At 40.4% G+C, this 24,700-nt stretch overlaps 1 protein-coding gene across 19 annotated transcripts in view; it reads left to right on the plus strand.

The window, feature by feature from the left end:
• LOC147367073 (GTP-binding nuclear protein Ran-like) overlaps window positions 1–24,700 on the plus strand; it is a 462,878-nt gene that overhangs the window by 304,365 nt on the left and 133,813 nt on the right. For 2 of the 19 annotated variants that reach the window (XM_086415650.1, XM_086415652.1), the window contains exons 1-2: window positions 14,585–14,686; window positions 15,291–15,346. The exons of 15 other annotated variants lie outside the window; for them this stretch is intronic. The gene's annotated coding sequence lies outside the window, so the exon portion shown is untranslated. Of the gene's footprint in view, window positions 1–14,584; window positions 14,687–15,290; window positions 15,347–24,700 lie in introns of those variants that run through there. 2 more of the 19 variants (XM_086415649.1, XM_086415651.1) reach the window with 1 other exon arrangement.

Below are 24,700 nucleotides of genomic sequence, written 5' to 3' on the forward strand. Positions count from 1 at the left end.
ATAGAGCCAAATATCTTTAATTTCTCTGTGAAAGGAAGCAAAAATTAGAGAAGCCTATGTTCAGTAATCAGTGTTTCAGTATTTTATCTTATTTGGAAAACATCTGGATATCCATCATTTAATTTAGCAAAACTTTAAAGCTTCAAAAGTGATTTGGGGCAACTTTTTAAAAAGTTTACGTAGAAACTTTTATTTTTCATCCATTTAATTTGCTTGTTTTCAACAACTATGTTTAGACCACCCTGTTAACCTCATGAGACATCAAACAAAGTCATCAGTATAGGCTATTGTTATGGTCAACAAATTTAGTAAGAGATAAAGGGTACCTATTTCACTAATAAACCCAAGTAGAATAAAAAGTTGTATGTCTACATTATGTTCAATGTGACAACTCTAAACACAAACCTGTTTTAATTAAGCCAAGAAACTTGTACCTGCTTTTATTCACCAAAGTTTATCCAAGATTGCATGGAATTGAAAAGCATTTGAGTTAGTTTGAATGCTAAATATATAAAAGTACTTGTTTAAGCCAATTAATCTGAACTGTTTCACAAATTAATTTTAGCAATACCACCTGAATGTAGAAAAATACCACACATCTATTACATAAATATGCAGACAGATGTAAACAGAGACCTTATAGTTTTCATTTAAAATTTTTTCTTGAACTTGATTTTTGAGCAAGGGTACTTCTTTAGCAGTTTGTCTTTTTAAAAAGTGTTCCCCTCTTTTTATTCTGCAGTCCTCTAGAGCTGTATTTACAGTTCTGCAAATATTTGTAAGATAAGAACAGTTGTTTTCAGCTTATCATGGAATTGGATTATAGCTAAAGGACTGATACACGCATCCACCTATCTTAGAATGTTTCCCTCTGGTTACCTATAGCTTAAAAGAGATAACCTAATTTTTTTTTTTATCAGATTATGAATTTTAAGAAGTATTAAATAAATATTATTAAGAATAATTTCAGTTCAGTTCAGTCACTCAGTATGTCCAACTCTTTGTGACCGCATGGACTGCAGCACGCCAAGCTTCCCTGTCTATCACCAACTCCCAGAGCTTGCTCAAACTCATGTCCATCAAGTTGGTGTTGCCATCTAACCATCTTATCGTCTCTTATCCCCTTCTCCTCTCACCGTCAATTTTTCCCAGCATCAGAGTCTTTCCCAATGAGTCAGTTCTTCACATCAGATGCCAAAGTATTGGAGTTTCAGCTACAGTATCATCCTGTCCAATAAATATTCAGCACTGATTTCCTTTAAGATGGACTGGTTGGATCTCCTTGCAGTCCAAGGGACTCTCAAGAGTCTGCTCTAACACCACAGTTCAAAAGCATCAATTCTTTGGTGCTCAGCCTTCTTTATAGTCCAACTCTCACATCCATACATGACTACTGGAAAAACCATAGCTTTGACTAGAGGACCTTTGTTGGCAAAGTAATGTCTCTGCTTTTTAATATGCTGTCTAGGTTGGTCATAGCTTTTCTTCTAAGGAGCAAGCATCTTTTAATTTCATGGCTGCAGTCACCATTTACAGTGATTTTGGAGCCCAAGAAAATAAAGTCTCTCACTGTTTCCATTGTTTCCCCATCTATTTGCCATGAAGTGATGGGACTGGATGCCATGATCTTAGTTTTCTGAATATTGAGTTTTAAGCCAACTTTTTCACCCTCCTCTTTCACTTTCATCAAGAGGCTCTTAATTTTTTTTTTTGCTTTCTGCCATAAGGATGGTGTTATATGTATATATGAAGTTATTGATATTTCTCCCAGCAATCTTGATTCTAGCTTGTGCTTCATCCAGCCCAGCATTTCATATTGTCACTCGAGTGTATGTTCCTCGGTTCTTTGTCTCGTCACAACAAAGATTTGGAGCAATGGACATTAAAACCCTCGGCACATCACAGCTCTCGGGTCTTGGACAAACCGTGTTACAGCTCTTAGGCAAATCAGTGTTACAGCTCCATTTTATTTAGAAGATAGCAGGGGAATCCAAGACTCAAAGAGAAGAGAGTGGAGGACTGTGTGGGGAGGGAGAAAGAGAGAGAGAGAAAGAGAGAGAGAGAGAGCGTGCGCATGAACGTGGGAGAGAGAGTCCGAGAGAAAGCGCTTTGGCTCCTCCTTTTATATGTTTTTTCCTCCACCTGGGCCTGCCCTATGCAAATTGGGCTTAGCCAGGAGTGCTGTTTGTTCTGTTTGTTCTGCCTGAAGTCTTCACTCTGGTCCTCGGACCTTCCTTGTCTTTTAGCCACCGCCATTTTGGACTCCTTTTCCCTATTCTACCTACCTAACAATATGATGTACTCTGCATACAAGTTAAATAAGTAGGGTGACAGTATACAGCCTTGACATCCTCCTTTCCCAATTTGGAACCAGTCTGTTGTTCCATGTCCAGTTCTAACTGTTGCTTCTTCACCTTTATATAGATTTCTCAGGAAGCAGGTCAGGTGGTCTGGTATTGCCATCTCTTTAAGAATTTTCCAGTTTGTTTTGATCCATACAGTCAACGGCTTTGGCATAGTCAATAAAGCAGAAGTAGATGTTTTTCTGGAACTCTCTTGCTTTTTTGATGATCCAATGGCAATTTGATCTCTGATTCCTCTAAATCCAGCTTGATCATGTGGAAGTTCTTGGTTCACATACTGTTGAAGCCTGGCTTGGAGAACTTTGAGCATTAATTGCTAATGTATGAAATGAGTGCAATTATGCAGTAGTTTGAACATTCTTTTGCATTGCTTTTCTTTGGGATTGGAATGAAAAGTGACCTTTTCCAGTCCTGTGGCCACTGCTGAGTTTTCTAAATTTGTGGCATATTGAGTGCAGCTCTTTCATAGCATCATCTTTCAGGATTTGAAATAGCTCAACTGGAATTCCATCACCTCCACTAGCTTTGTTCATAGTGATGCTTCATAAGGCCCACTTGACTTCTCATTCCAGGATGTCTGGCTCTAGGTGAGTATCACACCATCATGGTTATCTGGGTCATGAAGATCTTTTTTGTATAGTTCTTCTGTGTATTCTTGCCACCTCTTCTTAATATCTTCTGCTTCTGTTAGGTCCATACAATTTTTGTCCTTTATTGTGCCCATCTTTGCATGAAATGTTCCCTTAGTGTCTCTAATTTTCTTGAAGAGATCTATAGTCTTTCCCATTCTATTATTTTCCTCTATTTCTTTGCATTGATCACTGAGGAAGTTTTTCTTATCTCTCCTTGATATTCTTCAAATATCTCTGCATTCAAATGGGTATGTCTTTCCTTTTCTCCTTTGCCTTTAGCTTCTCTCCTTTTTGCAGCTATTTGTAAGGCCTTCTCAGACAACCATTTTGCCTTTTTGCATTTCTTTTTCTTGGGCATGGTCTTGATCACTGCCTCTTGTACAATGTCACGAACCTCCATCCATAGTTCTTCAGGCACTCTGTCTATCAGATCCAATCCCTTGAATGTATTTATTACCTCTACTGTATGATCATAAGGGATTTGATTTAAGTCATACCTGAATGGTCTAGTGGTTTTCCCTACTGTCTTCAATTTAAGTCTGAATATGGCAATGAGGAGTTCATGATTGGAGCCACAGTCAGCTCCTTGTCTTCTTTTTGCTAACTGTATAGAGCTTCTCTTTCTTTGGCTGCAAAGAATATAATCAATCTGATTTCAGTATTGACCATCTTGTGATGTCTATGTATAGAGTCTTCTCTTGTGTTGTTGGAAGAGGGTGTTTTCTATGACCAGTGTGTTCTCTTGGCAAAACTCTGTTAGCCTTTGCCCTGCTTCATTCTGTACTCCATGGCCAAATTTACCTGTTACTCCTGGTATCTCTTGACTTCCTACTTTTGCATTTCAGTCTCCTATATTGAAAAGGATATCTTTTTTTGGGTGTTAGTTCTAGAAAGTCTTGTAGGTCTTCACAGAACTATTCAACTTCAGCTTCTTCAGCATTACTGGTTGGTTCATAGACTTGGATTACTGTGATATTGAATGGTTTGCATTGGAAACGAACAGAGATCATTCTGTTGTTTTTGAGATTGCATCCAAGTACTGCATTTTGGACTCTTGTTGACTATTATGGCTACTCTATTTCTACTCTATTTGCTCTAAGGGATTCTTGCCCACAGTAGTAGATATAATGGTCATTTGAGTTAAATTCACCCATTCCAGTCCATTTTAGTTTGCTGATTCCTAAAATGTAGATGTTCACTCTTGCCATCTCCTGCTTGACCACTTCCAATTTGCCTTGATTCAAGGACCTAACTTTCCAGGTTCCTATGCAATATCACTCTTTACAGAATTGGACTTTACTTCCATCACCAGTTGTATCCACAACTGGGTGTTGTTTTTTCTTTGGCTCTGTCTCTTCATTCTTTCTGGAGTTATTTTTCCACTAATCTCCCATAGCATATTGGGCACCAACCGACCTGGGGAGTTCATCTTTCAGTGTCTTATCTTTTGGCCTTTATATGCTGTTCATGGGTTTTTCAAGAAAAGAATATTGAAGTGGTTTGCCATTTCTGTCTTCAGTAGACCACATTTTGTCAGAACTCTCCCTCATGACCAGTTCATCTTGGGTGGCCCTACATGGGATGGCTCATAGTTTCACTGAGTTAGACAAGGCTGTGGTTCTTGTAATTTTTTAGTTTTCTGTGTTGTGGTTTTCATTCTGTCTGCCCTCTGATGGATAAAGATAAGAAGCTTATGGAAACTTCCTGATGGGAGAAACTGACTGAGGGGGAAACAGGATCTTATTATGATGGGCTTGGCCATACTCAGTAAATCTTTAATCTGATGTTCTGTTGATGGGTGGGGCTGTGTTCCCTCCTTGTTGTTTGACCTGAGGCCAAACTATGGTGGGGGTAATAAAGGAGTTCAGTTCAGTTCAGTCCCTCAGTCCTGTCCCACTCTTTGCGACCCCATGAATCACAGCATGCCAGGCTTCCCTGTCCATCACCAACTCCCTGAGTCTACTCAAACCCATGTCCATCGAGTCGGTGATGCCATCCAGCCATCTCATCCTCTGTCATCACCTTCTCCTCCTGCCCCTAATCCTGCCCAGCATTAGGGTTTTTACAGTGAGTCAACTTTTCGCATGAGGTGGCCAAAGTATTGGAGTTTCAGCTTCAACATCAGTCCTTCCAATGAACACCCAGGAGTGATCTCCTTTAGGATGGACTTCTTGGATCTCCTTGGGGTCCAAAGGACTCTCAAGAGTCTTCCCCAACACCACAGTTCAAAAGCATTAATTCTTCTGCACTCAGCATTCTTCACCGTCCAATTCTCACATCCACACATGACTCCTGGAAAAACCATAACCTTGACTAGACAGACCTTTGTTGGCAAAGTAATGTCTTTGCATTTAAATATGCTATCTAGGTTGGTCATAACTTTCCTTCCAAGGAATAAGCGTCTTTTACTTTCATGGCTGCAATCACCATCTGCAATGATTTTGGAGCCCCCAAAATAAAGTCTGACACTGTTTCCACTGTTTCCCCATCTATTTCCCATGAAGTGATGGGACCAGATGCCATTATCTTCATTTTCTGAATGTTGAGCTTTAAGCCAACTTTTTCACTCTCCTCTTTCACTTTCATCAAGAGGCTTTTGAGTTCCTCTTCACTTTCTGCCATAAGGGTGGTGTCATCTGCATATCTGAGGTTATTGATATTTCTCCCGGCAATCTTGATTCCAGCTTGTATTTCTTCCAGCTCAGCGTTTCTCATGATGTACTCTGCATAGAAATTAAATAAGCAAGGTGACAATATACAGCCTTGACGTACTCCTTTTCCTATTTGGAACCAGTCTGTTGTTCCATGTCCAGTTCTAACTGTTGCTTCCTGACCTGCATACAAATTTCTCAAGCGGCAGATCAGGTGGTCTGGGATTCCCATCTCTTTCAGAATTTTCCACAGTTTATTGTGATCCACACAGTTAAAGGCTTTGGCGTAGTCAATAAAGCAGGAATAGATGTTTTTCTGGAACTCTCTTGATTTTTCTATGATACAGTGGAAGTTGGCAATTTGATTTCTGGTTCCTCTGCCTTTTCTAAAACTAGCTTGAACATTTGGAAGTTCACGGTTCACGTATTGCTGAAGCCTGGCTTGGAGAATTTTGAGCATTACTTTACTAGCGTGTGAGATGAGTGCAATTGTGAGGTAGTTTGAGCATCCTTTGGCATTGCCTTTCTTTGGATTGGAATGAAAACTGACTTTTCCAGTCCTGTGGCCACTGCTGAGTTTTCCAAATTTGCTGGCATATTGAGTGCAGCACTTTCACAGCATCATCTTTCAGGATTTGAAATAGCTCAACGGGAATTCCATCACCACCACTCATTTTGTTCGTAGTGATGCTTTCTGAGGCCCACTTGACTTCACATTCCAGGATGTCTGGTTTTAGGTGAGTGATCACACCATCGTGATTATCTGGATCATGAAGATCTTTTTTGTATAGTTCTTCTGTGTATTCTTTCCACCTCTTCTTAATATCTTCTGCTTCTGTTAGGTCCATGCCATTTCTGTCCTTTATCGAGCCCATCTTTGCGTGAAATGTTCCCTTAGTGTCTCTACTTTTCTTGAGGTGGTCTCTAGTCTTTCCTATTCTGTTGTTTTCCTCTATTTCTTTGCATTGATCGCCGAGGAAGGCTTTTTTATCTCTCTTTGCTATTCTTTGGAAATCTGCATTCAGATGGGAATATGTTTCCTTTTCTCCTTTGCTTTCATTTCTCTTCTTTTCACAGATATTTTAAGGCCTTCTCAGACAGCCATTTTGGTTCTTTCCATTTCTTTTCAATGGGGATGGTCTTAATCCCTGTCTCCTGTACAATGTCACGAACATCCATCCATAGTTCATCAGGCACTCTGTCTATCAGATCTAGTCCCTTAAATCTATTTCTCACTTCCACTGTATAATCATAAGAGATTTGATTTAGGTCATACCTGAATAGTCTAGTGGATTCCCCTACTTTCTTATATTTAAGTCTGAATTTGGCAATAAAGAGTTCATGATCTGAGGCACAGTCAGCTCCCGGTCTTGTTTTTGTTGACTGTATAGAGCTTCTCCATCTTTGGCGGCAAAGAATATAATCAATCTGATTTTGGTGTTGACCGTCTGGTGATGTCCATGTATAGTCTTCTCTTATGTTGTTGGAAGAGGGTGTTTGCTATGACCAGTGCATTTTCTTGACAAAACTCTGTTAGTTTTTGCCCTGCTTCATTCTGTACTCCAAGGCCAAATTTGCCTGTTACTCCAGGTGTTTCCTGACTTCCTACTTTTGCATTCCAGACCCTATAATGCAAAGGACATCTTTTTTGGGTGTTGGTTCTATAAGGTCTTGTAGGTCTTCATAGAACCAATCAACTTCAGCTTCTTCAGCATTACTGGTTGGGGCATAGGCTTGGATTACCGTGATATTGAATGATTTGCCTCAGAAATGAATAGAGATTGTCGTTTTTGAGATTGCATCCAAGTACTGCATTTTTGACTCTTTTGTTGACCATGATGGCTACTCTATTTCTTCTAAGGGATTCCTGCACACAGTAGTAGATATAATGGTCACCCGAGTTAAATTCACCCATTCCAGTCCATCTTAGTTTGCTGATTCCTAGAATGTCGATATTCATGCTTGCCATTTCCTGTTTGACCACTTCCAATTTGCCTTGATTCCTGGACCTAACATTCCAGGTTCCTATGCAATATTGCTCTTTACAGCATCAGACCTTGCTTCTATCACCAGTCACATCCACAACTGGGTATTGTTTTTCCTTTGGGTCCATCCCTTCATTCTTTCTGGAGTTATTTCTCCACTGATCTCCAGTAGCATATTGGGCACCTACCAACCTGGGGAGTTCATCTTTCAGTGTCCTATCTTTTTGCCTTTTCATACTCTTCATGGGGTTCTCAAGGCAAGAATACTGAAGTGGTTTGCCATTCCCTTTGCCAGTGGATCACATACTGTCAGACCTCTCCACCATGACCCGTCTGTCTTGGGTGGCCCCACACGGCTTGGCTTAGTTTCATTGAGTTAGACAAGGCTGTGTTCTGTGTGATCAGATTGGCTAGTTTTCTGTGATTATGGTTTCAGTGTGTCTGCCCTCTGATGCCCTCTCACAAGATAACAGAGATAACAGAGACTTCCTTCAAAAAGTCCCATGCAAACACTGCCACACTCAGTGCCCCTAACCCTGCAGCAGGCCACTGTCGACCCACACCTCTGCTGGAGACTCCTGGACACTCACGGGCAAGTCTGGGTCAGTCTCTTGTGAAGTCACTGTTCCTTTCTCCTGGGTCCTGGTGTGCACAAGATTCTGTCTGTGCCTTCCAAGAGTCTGTTTCCCCAGTCTTGTGTAAGTTCTGATGGCTCTATGGTGGGGTTAATGGTGACCTCCTCCAAGAGGGCTTATGCCATAACCAGGTCTGCTGCACCCATAGCCTGTGCCCCTGCAGCAGGCCACTGCTGATCCATACCTTCTCAGGAGACATTCAAACACAGTTCTGGCTCAGTTTCTGTGGGGTCTCTGGGTCCTGGTGTGCACAAGGTCTGTTTGAGCCCTCTGAGCACCTCTGTAGGGTAAGGAGTTTGATTCTAAATGCCATTTTGCTCCTCCTACCATCTTGCTTGGGCTTCTCTTTTGCCCTTGGACATGGAGTATCTTTTTTGGTGGGATCCAACATTTTCCAGTTGATGGTTGTTCAGTAGCAAGTTGTAGTTTTAGAGTTCTCACAGGAGAAATGAGCACATGTCCTTCTACTCTGCCATCCTCTAGAGATGTTAGCCAACTTCTCGCTATGGCTGAGCTGGTGTTGGATGGAGTGTGGGGACTCCAGAAGCCACTCCTTTAATGAAAGGCCCGTGGCTTTGCCTCCTGCCTCATGCAGTACATCCACCCAAGGTTATCACAGTCGTCCGGTGTGTGACTTTACCGGATGGATCTGGTGGGCTTTAGCTGAGGATGGCACAACTAGATGTGCCTCCTCAGGATCCTCTGCCCTCTCTCCTTTCCAGGGCCTTGGGATACTGGCGGCCCGACCCTCCCCTGCCTCTCAGCTTTGGGGGCAGCAAGGTCCCTCCCTGATGCACTGAGCTCACCCAGCTGGAGCTCAGGTTCCCTGAAGCCAGTTTAACAGTGAAGGGCCTGTATGCCCGAAGCCTCCAAGGCATGGCTCAGTGGGGCGGGCCTTGCACAGAGTCCCCCCAGGCCAGCCACCCAGGCTCCCTCTAGGGGGTACTTCCGAAGGCTTTTGATCTTCCCCTAGGAACTGGCGAAGGTTGTGTTTTCCTCCAGGTTTATTCCCTCTTGGTTTATTTATTGTACCTGCTTTCTCTTCTCTTTGGCTGGAAGACCAGCACGTGGATGTGCAACAGGACTGGAGTCCTGGGGTCTCTCCATTCGCCACCTGGAAATTCGGCAACAGGCGCATTTTCCTGAGCTCTCCAAAGCAAATCTGAGAAGGGAGAAGGGGGTCTTTTTCAGAAAAAGGGAGCTGAAATCCTGGTCCCAGGATCAGTGGCCAGGACCCCCTGTTGGTCTTCAGGCCCAGCCCTGCTGGCACATGCCCCCTCCCAGTGTGTCTTCTCGGTCTACAAGGAAGCTCAAGCTCGCTTCCTTACCCCCAAAGCTGGGCTGAACCTAGAACTTCATCTCCTCCCCTGGAGGGTCTCCAGTTGCCTTCCTCTACTGGGAGGGCACCCCACTTCCCTGCTCTGGGCCCTAATCTCCACCCAGCATTTCCAATAGGGTGGTCGGCTTCAGCTCAAAAATAATTTAAAAATTGTTAAAAACAATTTTATTATTTTTATTATTCAGAATATGATAGAAAAAATTGCCTAATTTCTTCTTCTATCAATTCTGAATATTAACTTCCAGTTTGGTCAAACTTTGGTTATGAAGTCATTAAATCCTTTCAGATATCTTGTCAGGTTTTAGCCAGGCCAAGCAGTGCATGTTTCTGGCAATGTTGAACAACCACTTGAGTGTAAGAGGTGTCCTCAGAAAGGATCCACAAGATATCACCTTCTTAAGATCTTGAATCACTCCTGAAGGCAGTCAAAAGAAAGAAGTGACAATGTGCATGTCCTGGGCAGGCTGAAAGCCAAGCCGGGTAACAGGACAAGCAAGAAAGCGATAGATATCCCTGGGAGAGAAAGGATCAATAACTGATGTGTTTGAATTGGAAAAGAAGGGACAATGTGAAATTTTATTTTCCTTATTTGACTGTGCACTACAGAGACATGGGAGAGCTGGCTCTGCTAAGAATTCTCATATTTTGTTGGTTTCAGACTCCAGTTTTTTCAGTTAATTTTAATTTTAGCTTCCCTTGGCTCGTTTAAGACAATAATGTAGCACCTTACTAGAAAATTCCTCAGAGTCCTGTCAACCCTGGGAGGGGCTTCTATGGGGGTCCTCCTTCAAAGGTAGACATGGGGGTGTCTATAAGGCAGTTAACTTGGACAATTTTTGTTTATGGTCTTGTGATTTCTTCAGTGTAGAAAGACAATTCAGACAGGATTACTAGAATAAGTATAATAATTTAAAGAGGAAAAAGAGAAGCAGTAAGGATTGTGTCTCTTTCATAATCTTTTGTTTTTGGAACCTCTTATATCTTTAATTTTTTTCATTAGCTTTATGCAGTAAAACTTCACTGAAGCTATTTTGGACTTTTGAAGCCTTTTGGAGGCTTTTGCATACCAATGAAAATGGGTATTCCTTGCTTCTAAGTGGACTTCTTGAATGATCTTGTCTAATTGGAATATTCCTCATACTGACTATTCCCTGAGGGTGAGGAGCTGTTTGGTAAAAGCCTAGTCACAAATGGAGTGCAATCCACATTCCAGTCTAGCTATATTTAACCACATTTGGGATGCAAATCAGGTTTCTGTCTGGCCATATTTTGAGAATCCCAACCTGATGGTTACTAGGCCAAGCTCCAGGACATAGTAAGATTTTGACATTTTTGTAGACATCTATAGCTTTCGGGATTATAGTTCTTAGGTATAAAATAAGCAGTTGTGCCAGAAGGTGGCATGCTTGACTCTTCAGAAATTAAAGATCCCACCTCTTTTAGCTAGTCTTTTTCTACACAAAGCAAGACAAACAAGCATGCGCACCTCAACACGCCAGTAGCAACCAAGGAAATGTTACTACAGACTGGCCAATAGAAGACCATGTACACTGCTAGTGGTTCCCAGCCCGGACTGGACTGGCAGACTCCAGTCAATGGGAACTGTGGACTGAAACTGGAAAAGGACTAACCCAGCAAGCCCCAGTAGCTGGGGACTGTGCACTACAGCTGGGTCAAGGGGTTTCAGACAACTGGGAAATTATGAACTGAACCCAGGGCTAGGGGCTCAGGCTCCAGATAGAACTGTCTCCCAGTTCAAGCTGACCGACCTGGAAGGCCAGTTTAGATTGATGCCCATATTCTTTGTAGTTCCCAAAGCCATCAGAAGTTTGCTTTGTATCCTGCCACTGTCGCCAAATCTGTTGAAAAACAAAAATTCAAAAGAGGAAATTTTAAAGATATAATTGGTTTTATTGAACAGTTGATGAATTGGGTAGCATCCTATCTAGCAAGGGGAGAGCAGCTCCAAAGAAAGGAAAAGTTTTTTTAAAGGCAAGACAAGGAAGGAAGTCATGGGCTTCCCAGGTGGTTCAGTGGTAAAGAATCTGCCTATCATGCAGGAAATGCGAGTTTGATCCCTAGGTCAGGAAGATCCGCTGGAGAAGGGAATGACAACCCGCTCCAGTATTCTTGCCTGGAAAACTCCATAGACAGAGGAGCCTGGTGGGCTACAGTACACGGGGCCTCAAAGAGTCAGACGTGGCTGAGTGACTGAGCACACGCAGAAGGAAGTTGTAAACAAAAATAACTATTTCAGGTTAAGATAACCTACCTATGGGGGGCAGAAAGAGTCTATGTTGTAGATGACTTCATCTTCCTTTGTTGCATGGAGTGGACCCATGTGGCAAATTACCTCACTGGTGCTGACCAGCTAAGACTGCTTTTCTGAGGGAGGTTGAAGCTTCAGTTAGATTAGGTCTTAAGCCCTGGTTTTGTGGTGTGGCCTAGCATAAATATCTGCATTGTGGGCCTATGGTTTTCTTTTTAACAGGATATTGTTTGAAAGGCTCATTCAGCCAAAGCAGAGCATATAATTATTTTTGACTTATCTTAGCCAGTAAAAATATCTCTTCACAAAATAAAGAACTGACAATAAAATCACCACTACAGACCTAATCCCAATCAAATTAGAGGAACAGTGTGACAGTATAATTTATTTATTAAGTTCCTGCCTGCTGAGATCCAGAAATTGTGTGGGATGGGCATATTATTGAGAGGCAAACATATTCTTAAGGAACTTAGGGGGAAGAGGATCCTGGATTTAGGAAAAGTGGATTTTAGAAATTAGGGGCAAACCATGAACAAGATGAAGTTCTGAAAACTAGATTCTTATCATCCCATGAGGGAATTTGACAACACAATGTGTATTTCGATCATTTTCACTTTGAAAAAGAAGTAAGATAAATAACATATTTTGATGTAAAATTTGTATTTCAGGTAAATGGATTCCCATTTACCTTGATATTGATTAACACTGTGTGGCTATAAAAATTTGTATTTGATTGACTTTATCTCCCTAAACAAGCAAAAGCAGATGCATCAGCCATTAGTGAACTGCTACTGTTCAGAGTTCATCTGAGGGGGAAATGGGCCAATAGAAGGCTCTCCTTCTATATCTTATGCAGCAGTCTTGAGGACAATTTTCTGGTAGGACCTGGCCCTGCTCTGATGCACAGGAGCAGGATTGGAAAGTGAACACTGAAATAAGCATACAACCCAGCCAAGAGCAGGGCTGCATTCAAATTCTAGATTCATCATGTTTGAATAATGTATTGACATTCAAAGTGATTTCTCTCACTTGCTCCAAACTGGGACTAGCAACTCTCTGAAGGGAGAAAATGCTCATTGTGTAAGAATTTTTTTGATTTGGAACCAGAGATGGAGAAATAGGAGGGAAAGGATCAGGGATACATCCTTCATTGCCCACTGTATCAGTAAAGTTGCCCCTCTTCCTTTTTTTTAAGAGTCTGATAGTACATGGGCTCAAATGGGTTGATTCCTATTGATAAAATGGACTGTTTAAAATTCTTCATAAACTATACCCAACTCTGTAAAATTGTAAAATGGAGGATAAGGACGACATAGGTGATGGAAGGAAGGCCGTTCAGCCAATGCTGGCCAAGAAGAAGAACAGGAATCTGTGAGAATAATTTCAAGAGAGAAATGACTAGAATTAGTTGAGACTGACAGAAAAATAGGAAGGTCCCTAACAAAGAAAATATTAAAAATTTTACTTGATGCATAGATTATTTCTGTCAAGATAGGAAAAGCTGGTTATCTCTGGGTCAGGGAGCTGAGGAATTGGAGGACATTGGTGACAGGGGAACTTATTTTCTGCTGTAGATTCTTGTACTTTTTGGAGTTTTTATCATACGCACTTGCTAGTTTTTCAAATAGTTAAACAGAATTTAAAAAGACATGGGCATGTGGTAGACACTGCTCATAGTCTCCTGATCCCGACTTCTTACACAGGGATCAGGTCCTACTAATAATATGTAACCAGAAAGAAGTTATACTTCCTGATTTCATTATTCAAGGGAGGAAGCCCTCCCCTTCACCTCTTCCCTTTCCTACTGGCTGCAGCATGAGTTGTCTTGGACCATCTTGTGTCAGTACTTCAGGGATGGTAGAACGGTAAGATAGAAGGATCCTGGGCTGCTCTTGACTTTGTGAATCAGCACTGTCATACCAGTAGGACGTTTATGTAACAGCAAGAATCACTATCTTATTTAATCTGCTGTTATATCATGTGTCTGCCATGACTGTCAAAGGTATATTTTAAAAAGGTGACTACTTTTGATTATTCATGGTAGCCAAGATACAGAAACAGCCTAAGTGTCTAACAATGGATAAATGGATAAAAGTGTGTGTGTGTGTGTGTGTGTGTGTGTGTGTGTGTAATGAAAACATAGTCTTGAGAAAAAAATAAATCTTGCTATTTGCAGCAACATGGATGGCCCTTGAGGACATATGCTAAGTGAAGTAATCCAGATAGAGAAAGATAAATGCTGCATGGTATTATGTATCTATGGAAGATATCTTTTAAAAAGTCAAACTCATAGAAATAGAGAGTGAAAAAGTAGTTGCCAGGGGATGGGTGTGTGAGGATTAGGCAAAGATTGGTAAAAGGGTGTAGACATTTAGCTGTAAGATGAATAAGGTCTGAGATCTTATGTAAAACATGATGACTGTTGTTGATAACACTATATTGAAATCTACAGACAGTAAAATTTAAATTTTCTCAGCCCCCCAAAAGATAAATATGTGTGGTGATGGATATATTAATTAAATAGTAATTAATGATGGTAAAAAGGATGATGGTAATCCTTTCACAATGTATACATATATCAAATCACCATGACATACACTTGAAACATCTTACAATTTTGTCAGTTACACTTTAATAAAGCTGAAAATAAATGACTGCTTTTGTTCTTTGTACCAAAAGCTACGGCATTTTCCACTCCTATTTTCACCTTGACAGATAAAGAAGAAAAAAAATAGAAGATGAAGGGGGAAAAAACAATGGCAACAAATAGTTTCTTAGGGGACTCAGTGGTCAGAAACAGCAAAGCACTGAGGTATGTTGATGGATTTCTATCACTGTAACCTCTGCCAGATTCATGGGGTAAATATTCCTGAGGGAGCCATTTTCAAGCTACCACCATGACACCAGAATTGGGAAGAGATGTTCACTTGAGTTTCCTAGAACTGACACACGCTGAATCTAGCGTCCTCCTTTGCACTAACTAGCAAAGCAAGAAGGCCAGTCAACATGGCCTAAGGGAAAATTAACAGTGGCTGGTAAGACAGAAAAAGGGCCTACACTGTTCTGGAGGAAAGACGTTTTACTCAAATCACAAAGGCATTAAAAATATACATATAGTTAGAATTGTCAGATGCTGTGAGAACAGTTTAGGTCTCAGTGGTTGAATTTCTTTAAAAAGCCTTTAGTATTTTAGAGGATAGAGTTAACTTTTACAAATGTTAGAGATTCTTGAGCAAATGATATTTATATTTTTGGTTTAACAAAAGGTTATATTTTCATGGAGAAAAAAAGCACTAAGAAAATATCAAGTCTGCAATAGAGTCACAACTTGTAATAGATATTGTTATATTAATGAATGAAATAAAAAGGTGCACAGCAGCCCAAGGCTAATTTTTTTTTCCATTTCTTTCCAATAGAATGAACTTTACACCTAAAGGGGCTAAACAAATGTGAGAGGGCACTGGTGTCTAAGGTAGGTGCAGCCTTTCCTTTGCCCATTTGTATATCAAGGCCAACATAAATACATGCACATCAATTATCTGGCTGTCACAAAATATTACTTAACAATGAAAGAGTTAAAAAAAAATATCTAGATCTGGAAAGATGGAATGAATCTAACAAGACCAAACTTAAAGGGCAAAACTGTTATGCCATGAAGTTTGGGTCAGTACTTTAACTGCCCAAATATGGATGATCAGTTCAGTTCAGTTCAGTTCAGTTGCTCGGTCATGTCCGACTCTTTGCGACCCCATGAATCACAGCATGCCAGGCGTCCCTGTCCATCACCAACTCCCGGAGTTCACCCAGACTCACGTCCATCAAGTCAGTGATGCCATCCAGCCATCTCATCCTCTGTCATCCCCTTCTCTTCCTGCCCCCAATCCCTCCCAGCATCAGATTCTTTTCCAATGAGTCAACTCTTCGCATGAGGTGGCCAAAGTACTGGAGTTTCAGGTTTAGCATCATTCCTTCCAAAGAAATCCCAGGGCTGATCTCCTTCAGAATGGACTGGTTGGATCTTCTTGCAGTCCAAGGGACTCTCAAGAGTCTTCTCCAACACCACAGTTCAAAAGTATCAATTCTTCAGGTGACTATAAACTTATAAATCCTAAGCCTCCTGTGTTATGTGGATAGTTAAAAGCAGATATAACCCAATGGTGTACTAATTGGAGTGCAGTGTACTATCTATTAGGAGGAGACGATGGCACCCCACTCTAGTACTCTTGCCTGGAAAATCCCATGGACGGAGGAGCCTGGTAGGCTGCAGTCCATGGGGCCATGAAGAGTCAGACACGACTGAGCGACTTCACTTTCACTTTTCACTTTAATGCATTGGAGAAGGAAATGGCAACCCACTCCAGTATTCTTGCCTGGAGAATCCCAGGGATGGGGGAGCCTGGTGAGCTGCTGTCTATGGGGTTGCACAGAGTCAGACATGACTGAAGTGACCTAGGAGCAGCAGCAGCAGTAGCAGTACTATCCATTAGTAGAGGAAAGGAAATAATTATTTAACTGTACATTTTACCCATTCATTTATCTTACTCATCACACTTTCCTATTCACTCATTCTCTTTCATTGACTCATTAATATTGGTTGATGATCTACAAAGTCAGATAAGTGATGGATACATAGTCATAAGATAGGCACTGCGTATGCCCACATGGGCTTATATTCAGCTATTGTTTAAGCATGAAAAGTACAGTGGTTGGCTTTGGATATGACTTTAAGGGAATTAACAAGAATGTGAAATCTATCCACTGCTGCTGCTGCTGCTGCTAAGTCGCTTCAGTCGTGTCCTACTCTGTGTGACCCTATAGACGGCAGCCCACCAGGCTCCCCTGTCCCTGGGATTCTCCAGGCAAGAACACTGGAGTGGGTTGCCATTTCTTTCTCCAATGCATGAAAGTGAAAAGTGAAAGTGAAGTCGCTCAGTAGTGTCCGACTCTTAGCGACCTTATGGACTGCAGCCCACCAGGCTCCTCCATCCATGGGATTTTCCAGGCAAGAGTACTGGAGTGGGTTGCCATTGCCTTCTCCGAATCTATCCACAAACCTTAATAAAATTGGTTGGGAGTAAACTCAGTTATGTAAGAAAGGGTTGAAGTAATTGGAGGAGAGAAGAATTTAAGAGTATATCATAGCTTTCTGTAAATATCCAAACAGTTACCATAAAACTCTTCTCATACAGTATATATGAGAAGTGAAAAAGAAGTAAATAGTCAAATCCAGTAAAATTGGGAGAGAAAGAGGACATTTAAGAGGGTTTAGCCAGGGATGTGATTCTTTTTTTTTTTCTTAAACTGGAGTATAGTTTCCTTACACTGCCGTGTCAGTTTCTGCTGTACAGCAAAGTGAATCAGTTATGCTGTGCTTAATCACTCAGTCATATCTGACTCTGCAACACTATAGACTGTAGCCTGCCAGGCTCCTCTGTCCATGGGGATTCTCCAGGCAAGAATGTTGGAGTGGGTTGCCATACCTTCCTCTGGGGGATCTTCCCAACCCAGGGATAAAACCCAGGTCTCCTGCATTGCAGGTGGATTTTTTTATTTTACCAGCTGAGCTACCAGGGAAGCCTGAATTAGTTGTATATATACACATGTTCTCTATTTTGGGGGTTTCCTTCCCATTTAAGTCATCACAGAGCACTGAGTAGAGTTCCCTGTGCTATACAGTAGGTTCTCATTAGTTATCTACTTTGTACATTGTAATGTGTGTGTGTTTATATATATGTGTGTGTGTATATATATGTGTGTGTGTGTGTGTATGTACATATATATATATATATATATATATATATATATATATATGAGGGATGTGATTCTTAAGCTGAGTCTTGAAGGATAAATGGAAATTCATTAGGAAGAAAAGAAATAAAGGGCATTTCACCAAGTGGAAGGAAAAGTGTGTACAAATTCTCAGAACCACACCATGGAAAGGTCTTTGTAACAGCATGTATTTTTGAGTGTTTGTAGTATAGAGAGTAAGAGTTTGGAGGGAAGAGGTGAAGAGGAGTAGTTAAAGATGAAGCTGGTGAAAAAGTCTGGGATCAGATCATGGGAGTCTTTTATATCAGAGAGTTTAAATTCTATTTGAAAGCACTGCAGGAGTGGGTGGGTATCAAAGTGAAGTAGGCAAGGGAGTAACTTGCTCACATTTGTATTTCAGAAAGATCACACTGGTGGCAGTGTGGAGGAAGAATTTGAGGGAGGGCAAGATTCCTGATGGGAAGGGAAGGAGGAGTTTCTTACATGTACTGACACTGAGACTGTATTTTTGAGGTTGAGTTTCTCTCAGAGAGTCTGAAATAGATTGTGTTTGTAACTGTGGTTCTTTTTCACTGAGCTGGATTGAGGGTCAATACAAAGTAACTCTTCATTCTGGCTACTTTGTACTTAGGTTACAAATTATGTATCTTTCTCTTGGTGTATTTGGTACTTCTTTTTTTTTTTTTAATTTTATTTTATTTTTAAACTTTACATAATTGTATTAGTTTTGCTAAATATCAAAATGAATCCGCCACAGGCATACATGTGTTCCCCATCCTGAACCCCTCTCCCACCTCCCTCCCCATACCATCCCTCTGGGTCGTCCCAGTGCACCAGCCCCAAGCATCCAGTATCGCGCATCGAACCTGGACTGGCAACTCGTTTCTTACATGATATTCTACATGTTTCAATGTCACTCTCCCAAATCTTCCCACCCTCTCCCTCTCCCACAGAGTCCATAAGACTGTTCTATACATCAGTGTCTCTTTTGCTGTCTCGTACACCAGGTTATTGTTACCATCTTTCTAAATTCCATATATATGCGTTAGTATACTGTATTTATGTTTTTCCTTCTGGCTTACTTCACTCTGTATAATAGGCTCCAGTTTCATCCATCTCATTAGAACTGATTCAAATGTATTCTTTTTAATGGCTGAGTAATACTCCATTGTGTATATGTACCACAGCTTTCTTATCCATTCATCTGCTGATGGACATCTAAGTTGCTTCCATGTCCTGGCTATTATAAACAGTGCTGCGATGAACATTGGGGTACACGTGTCTCTTTCCCTTCTGGTTTCCTCAGTGTGTATGCCCAGCAGTGGGATTGCTGGATCATAAGGCAGTTCTATTTCCAGTTTTTTAAGGAATCTCCACACTGTTCTCCATAGTGGCTGTACTAGTTTGCATTCCCACCAACAGTGTAAGAGGGTTCCCTTTTCTCCACACCCTCTCCAGCATTTATTATTTGTAGACTTTTGGATCGCAGCCATTCTGACTGGTGTGAAATGGTACCTCATAGTGGTTTTGATTTGCATTTCTCTGATAATGAGTGATGTTGAGCATCTTTTCATGTGTTTGTTAGCCATCTGTATGTCTTCTTTGGAGAAATGTCTATTTAGTTCTTTGGCCCATTTTTTGATTGGGTCATTTATTTTTCTGGAGTTGAGCTGTAGGAGTTGCTTGTATATTTTTAAGATTAGTTGTTTGTCAGTTGCTTCATTTGCTATTATTTTCTCCCATTCTGAAGGCTGTCTTTTCACCTTGCTAATAGTTTCCTTTGATGTGCAGAAGCTTTTAAGGTTAATTAGGTCCCATTTGTTTATTTTTGCTTTTGTTTCCAATATTCTGGGAGGTGGGTCATAGAGGATCCTGACCACTTTCTAACACCATACACAAAAATAAATTCAAAATGGATTAAAGATCTAAACGTAAGACCAGAAACTATAAAACTCCTAGAGGAGAACATAGGCAAAACACTCTCTGACATACATCACAGCAGGATCCTCTATTTGGTACTTCTTAGTCGGAGAAGGCAATGGAACCCCACTCCAGTACTCTTGCCTGGAAAATCCCATGGATGGAGTAGCCTGGTAGGCTGCAGTCTATGGGGTCGCTAAGAGTCGGACACAACTGAGTGACTTCACTTTCACTTTTCATTTTCATGCATTGGAGAAGGAAATGGCAACCCACTCCAGTGTTCTTGCCTGGAGAATCCCAGGGACAGCGGAGCCTGGTGGGCTGCCGTCTACGGGATCACACAGAGTCAGACATGACTGAAGTGACTTAACAGCAGTATTTTCACTTGGAGAAGGCAATGGCAACCCACTCCAGTACTCTTGCCTGGAAAATCCCATGGATGGAGGGGCCTGGTGGGCTGCCGTCTATAGGGTCGCACAGAGTCGGACACGACTGAAAGCGACTTAGCAGCAGCCGCAGCAGCAGTATTTTCACTCATGCATGCATTGGTTCATTCATTCATCAAATATGTATTAAATACCTAGCAGGTGACAATCATGTTCTTGGCCATGGAAGTACAGGTGATACACAAATAAGTTCTCAAGGAAGCGAGGGGAAAAATACAGGCAGACAGTAAACAAGAAAAGACATGAAAGGTAATTTCAGATGCTTTTAAGTACTATGAAGTTACTAAAACAGAGTAGCATGATTGGCAGTAACTTGGGTGAAGGTAAGTTTGTCTGGTGAGGTGGTTGGAAGGAAAGCTATGACAAACCTAGATACCGTATTAAAAAGCAGAGACGTCACTTTGCTGACAAAGGTCCGTATAGTCAAAGCTTTGGTTTTTCCAGTCGTTGTTTATGGATGTGAGAGTTGGACCATAAAAAAGGCTGAGTACCAAGGAACTGATGCTTTTAAATTGTGATGCTGCAGAAGACTCTTGAGAGTCCCCTTGAACTGCAAGGAGATCAAACCAGTCAATCCTAAAGAAAACCAACTATGAATATTCATTGGAAGGACTGTTACTGAAGCTCTGGTATTTTGGCCACCTGATTCAAAGGGCCAGCTCATTAGAAAAGACCCTGATGCTGAGGAAGATTGAAGGCAGGAGGAGAAGCGGGTGACAGAGGATGAGATGGTTCGATGACATCACCAACTCATTGTACACAAGTTTGTGCAAATTCTGGGAGATAGTGGAGGACAGAGGAGCCTGGCATGCCACAGTCCATGGGGTCACATAGAGTTGATATGACTTAATGACTGAACAACAAAAACAATCATTGGAGAAGCCTCTCTGAGGAGTGGATATTTGAATTGAGACCTGAATGATGAGAAAGAGGCAGTCATCTTTAGATCAAAGGCAGTATCTCCAAAGAGAGGGAACAAGTGAACCACAGGCTCAAAGGACATCAGGAATTATTTTTTCCATGTTCAAGGAAACTTTTATATCAGTGTGGCATAAATACAGTCAATGAGGGGGAGGGTAGTACAATACAAGGTCAGAAAGGGAGGTAACTGACAAGCATAATATCATTATAATCTTATAGGCCTTGGTATGAGTTGGGGGTTTCACATCATTTGTGTTATAAAGAAATCACTCTGGTTGATGCTAGTGGGAAGTGGATTGGAGTGAGACAAAAAAAGTTGTAGGGTAACTAAATGCAGTTTATGGCAGATGTCCAGATGCAAACAAGTGTAGTGGCAGTGGCAATGACAATGGAGAACAATGGAGAACAGTTGGTATATTCTGGGAAGTCAAGTCAAGAGAACTTGCTGATGGATTGGATATGGGGGGCAAGGGAAAGAAAACAAGAAAGAGGCTACCTTTTGTGCTCACCTGAATGTACTGTTTTGGGGTATATGAAAAGCTGAGATTGGAAAATAATTGCATGGGACAATTAGAGTTCTGTTTTACCCACATTAGTTTTGAGATGCTTGTTACACTTTAAAGTAAAGATGTCAAGGTTGTGGTTGGGTGGCTCTGAAACTCAGTGGTGAGGTCGAAGCTGAAGATGAGAATTCAAGAGTTAGTGGTATTAAATTCATGATGGTATGAATAACTGCTCATAAGATGTCCCCTTGGTCAAGTGATAATGGTCTCTACTAGCTCACTTTGCCAGCATGATGCCTGATATTTGGTAGAATCTCAATAATTCCTTATTCAGTTCAGTTGCTCAGTCGTGTCCGACTCTTTGTGACCCCATGAATCACAGCACGCCAGGCCTTCTGTGTATTGCTCTGAGCTATATTACAATGCTCCAGCAGATTAAAAATAAATATATAAGTTCCAACTACTTTGGCAGCTTCCTACCAATAAGGTATCTTTGTATCCAAGATAAAATTCTGGGAGGGCATATAGATAAGAAATAAAGAAGAGTCTTCTCCATTTTGTGTTTGGTAGTCATTCATGTCCTCATGGACACCTGGAGAGAAGTTTAGAAGAGTGTCACCACTCCAACTCTGTATTTAGAACTCACTGGCTTCTAAAGAGAATTCAAGCATTGAGTTCGTAGTCGTACTACATGATTTTAAAGGCATTTCACATTCTGAAATGTTAAGCCATATAAAAAAATTGCTCTTCTTTATAACAAAATAGTCTCAGTATTCCTACATAAATTTACATCATAATGGGAGATAGTATCATGAAACTGCAGTGAACTGGGGCTTGTAACCAAATGTTGTTCATTTCCTTCTGACTATCTTGTGTTAGAAATTTTGATTTCTGTCTTAATCAAGAAATATCTATAGTTTAAAATATCATTTAGTATTTGTTCAGTAAGGTGAATTTTAGTTTGCAGACTGAATAAAATCACAAATAGTTTAAGGCATGAGAAATTAATACTTCCCTTTCCTTTCTTAAAATACTGATTCAAACCATCTATTAATTTCTAGATAAATTCTGGAAGCCAACATTGACTCATTTTTCCTTTTGTTGGCACTCTCTAAAGTCAGACTAATCATATACTCCTTAGTTCTCTTTCTCCTTTTATTTTCAAATCACTATTCCCTTGCATGAATGCTTTGGAAATCCAAGTAGTTGGAGAGCTTCATAAGATGTGGAAGGGGCGAGAGTCTGGTCATGATTGTATGGCTGGTCCCAAGGAAAGGTGAAAACACTGCTTTCAGTTGCTTTAATTTTATTTCTATTATGAAAAGTTTTCTCATGGCTCTGCAGAAAAATTTCCAGCTAAAGTTTGCACTCAAGGCAGCATTATAGAGACTCTCACTGACTGGGCTGAGATACAACATTTTAAAAAAATTTCATTACCCAGGAAAGAAACTAAGACATCTTTTCAAATTACCTAATCATGAATGTTAGGATAAAAATTACCAATTCTGTGAAACTTTATAATAACAATCTAGATTCCATTTAAAATTAATGTCACAGATATATTAGACAAAAATGTTTAGTCATTTCTTTATATGTTAATTACATTGCATCTATTTCACTATGTGTAATACCTTTTACATCATGTATAATGCATTTTAATTTATTCAGTGTGTTGCAATTGAGTTATCTCTATGGATTTCATAATTTATGTTATAAAAAAGCCTTATAAGAAGATGAATTATTTGTTCCTACTCAGATTTAAAACTAATTTATGGCTTTCAAATAAGAGCCTCAGAAATTAAAATTTTAGTATCATTTTAAGATATTCTGTAAACAATACTTCGGCACTGTATCTTGCTTTTAACTCTTGTATTGTCCTATTTTCCATCATACTTTACTAGTGTTTGGTAATGACCAGCATGTGCCTCTAATGCTCCCTTACTCTCTCTTCAGAGAGATCTTATTTTAAGGTTAGAAGCACTTCGAATTTCATTTTATAAATGGAAAAGTTGAGGCTGAAGAGGGCTCCCATCTGTATCTGAATAGTTTTGTCACATACTCTCATCCTTATAGACAATGACATTTTTGACCTTGACTTCCTCAGAAGTGATAGACAGAATCAAAACAAACTGGTCGAGTTTGCAAGCATATGTATTCAACCCCAAATCCCTGGAAATGAGCATTCACCCAAAATGGCCATGGGAAATGAATAAGTTACCGTAAAGGGACATGACCTCATGGAGGTAGAGCTGAGGGTGTTTCCAGCTAAGTTTGAATTTAAGCTGTGAGTTCCTTCATGAAGGCATTAGTATTTTATGCCAACCAAGATTTCCATTCATCACCATTTTTTTTTTTCTGTTCATTTCTATTAGTGTGGCCTTCATAAAGAGAGCATGGCCAAAAAAAATGTTTAAATTACAGAAAAGACAATGAACAGAAAAGTTGGTTTCAATAATATGACTCAGAGTATGACAAATTTTATGACTTCTAAGCACTGAGAAAAAATTTTTTTCCCATTTTTCTCAGTCTTTACTATTCTTCTCAAATTAAAAAGCCAAGAGCAGTCACACAATAAAGAGACTCCTAATAGTGAGAGTAGGCAGAAGACACACCCCCATCTCCCGAGATTAGGAGAGGCATGGTGTGCAAATGTGTATATAAATTTCTAGCAGGTACACAATTCTGTGCAGTGTATTACAGAAACTTGGATAGCTGCGATGGTAGAATTGTAGTTGTCTTTAAAGTCTTTGAGAAATTGCAAAATTCAAGACTGAGATTTTTTGCCACTACTATTCAAAGCTTTGATTTAGGAAAATGACATTACAGCTCAGATTGCTTAGAACAGAACAGGTAGACAGGTATATCTCACCTGCCAATTGTAGTTATGATTTTGATGCTGAGCGGGAGCATATCTTATAAATAACCCCTCATTATTATAAGGTCTTGCCAAGTTGTGTTTTTTTCTGGTGGTGACATGTGTCATACTGGCTCTAGGAAAAAGTGTGAAGCAGATGATACTTGTTATTGAAGACCCAGCCATTTATTAAGAAGCTTCTTTCCTTCTGCTTCAAGTTCACTTTCCAAATCTGTTCTCAAAAAAGGGACTGTACCCTTATGGCAGCTAAAAGTGTAAAAACCTGACAACAGCTAAAACTCTTAGACTTCTTAGGGCATTTGCATTTTTATCAGAAATTGAAATCTTGAACCAAGGAAATAAAATGCCAGAGGTGCAATTTTAGAGCAATTAATAAACTAATGAAGAATTAT

The sequence above is a fragment of the Bos grunniens genome, chromosome 8, assembly GCF_055505025.1.
Source record: "Bos grunniens cultivar Pamir isolate PY7600 chromosome 8, Bosgru_T2T1.0, whole genome shotgun sequence".
NCBI classification, from domain to species: domain Eukaryota; kingdom Metazoa; phylum Chordata; class Mammalia; order Artiodactyla; family Bovidae; genus Bos; species Bos grunniens.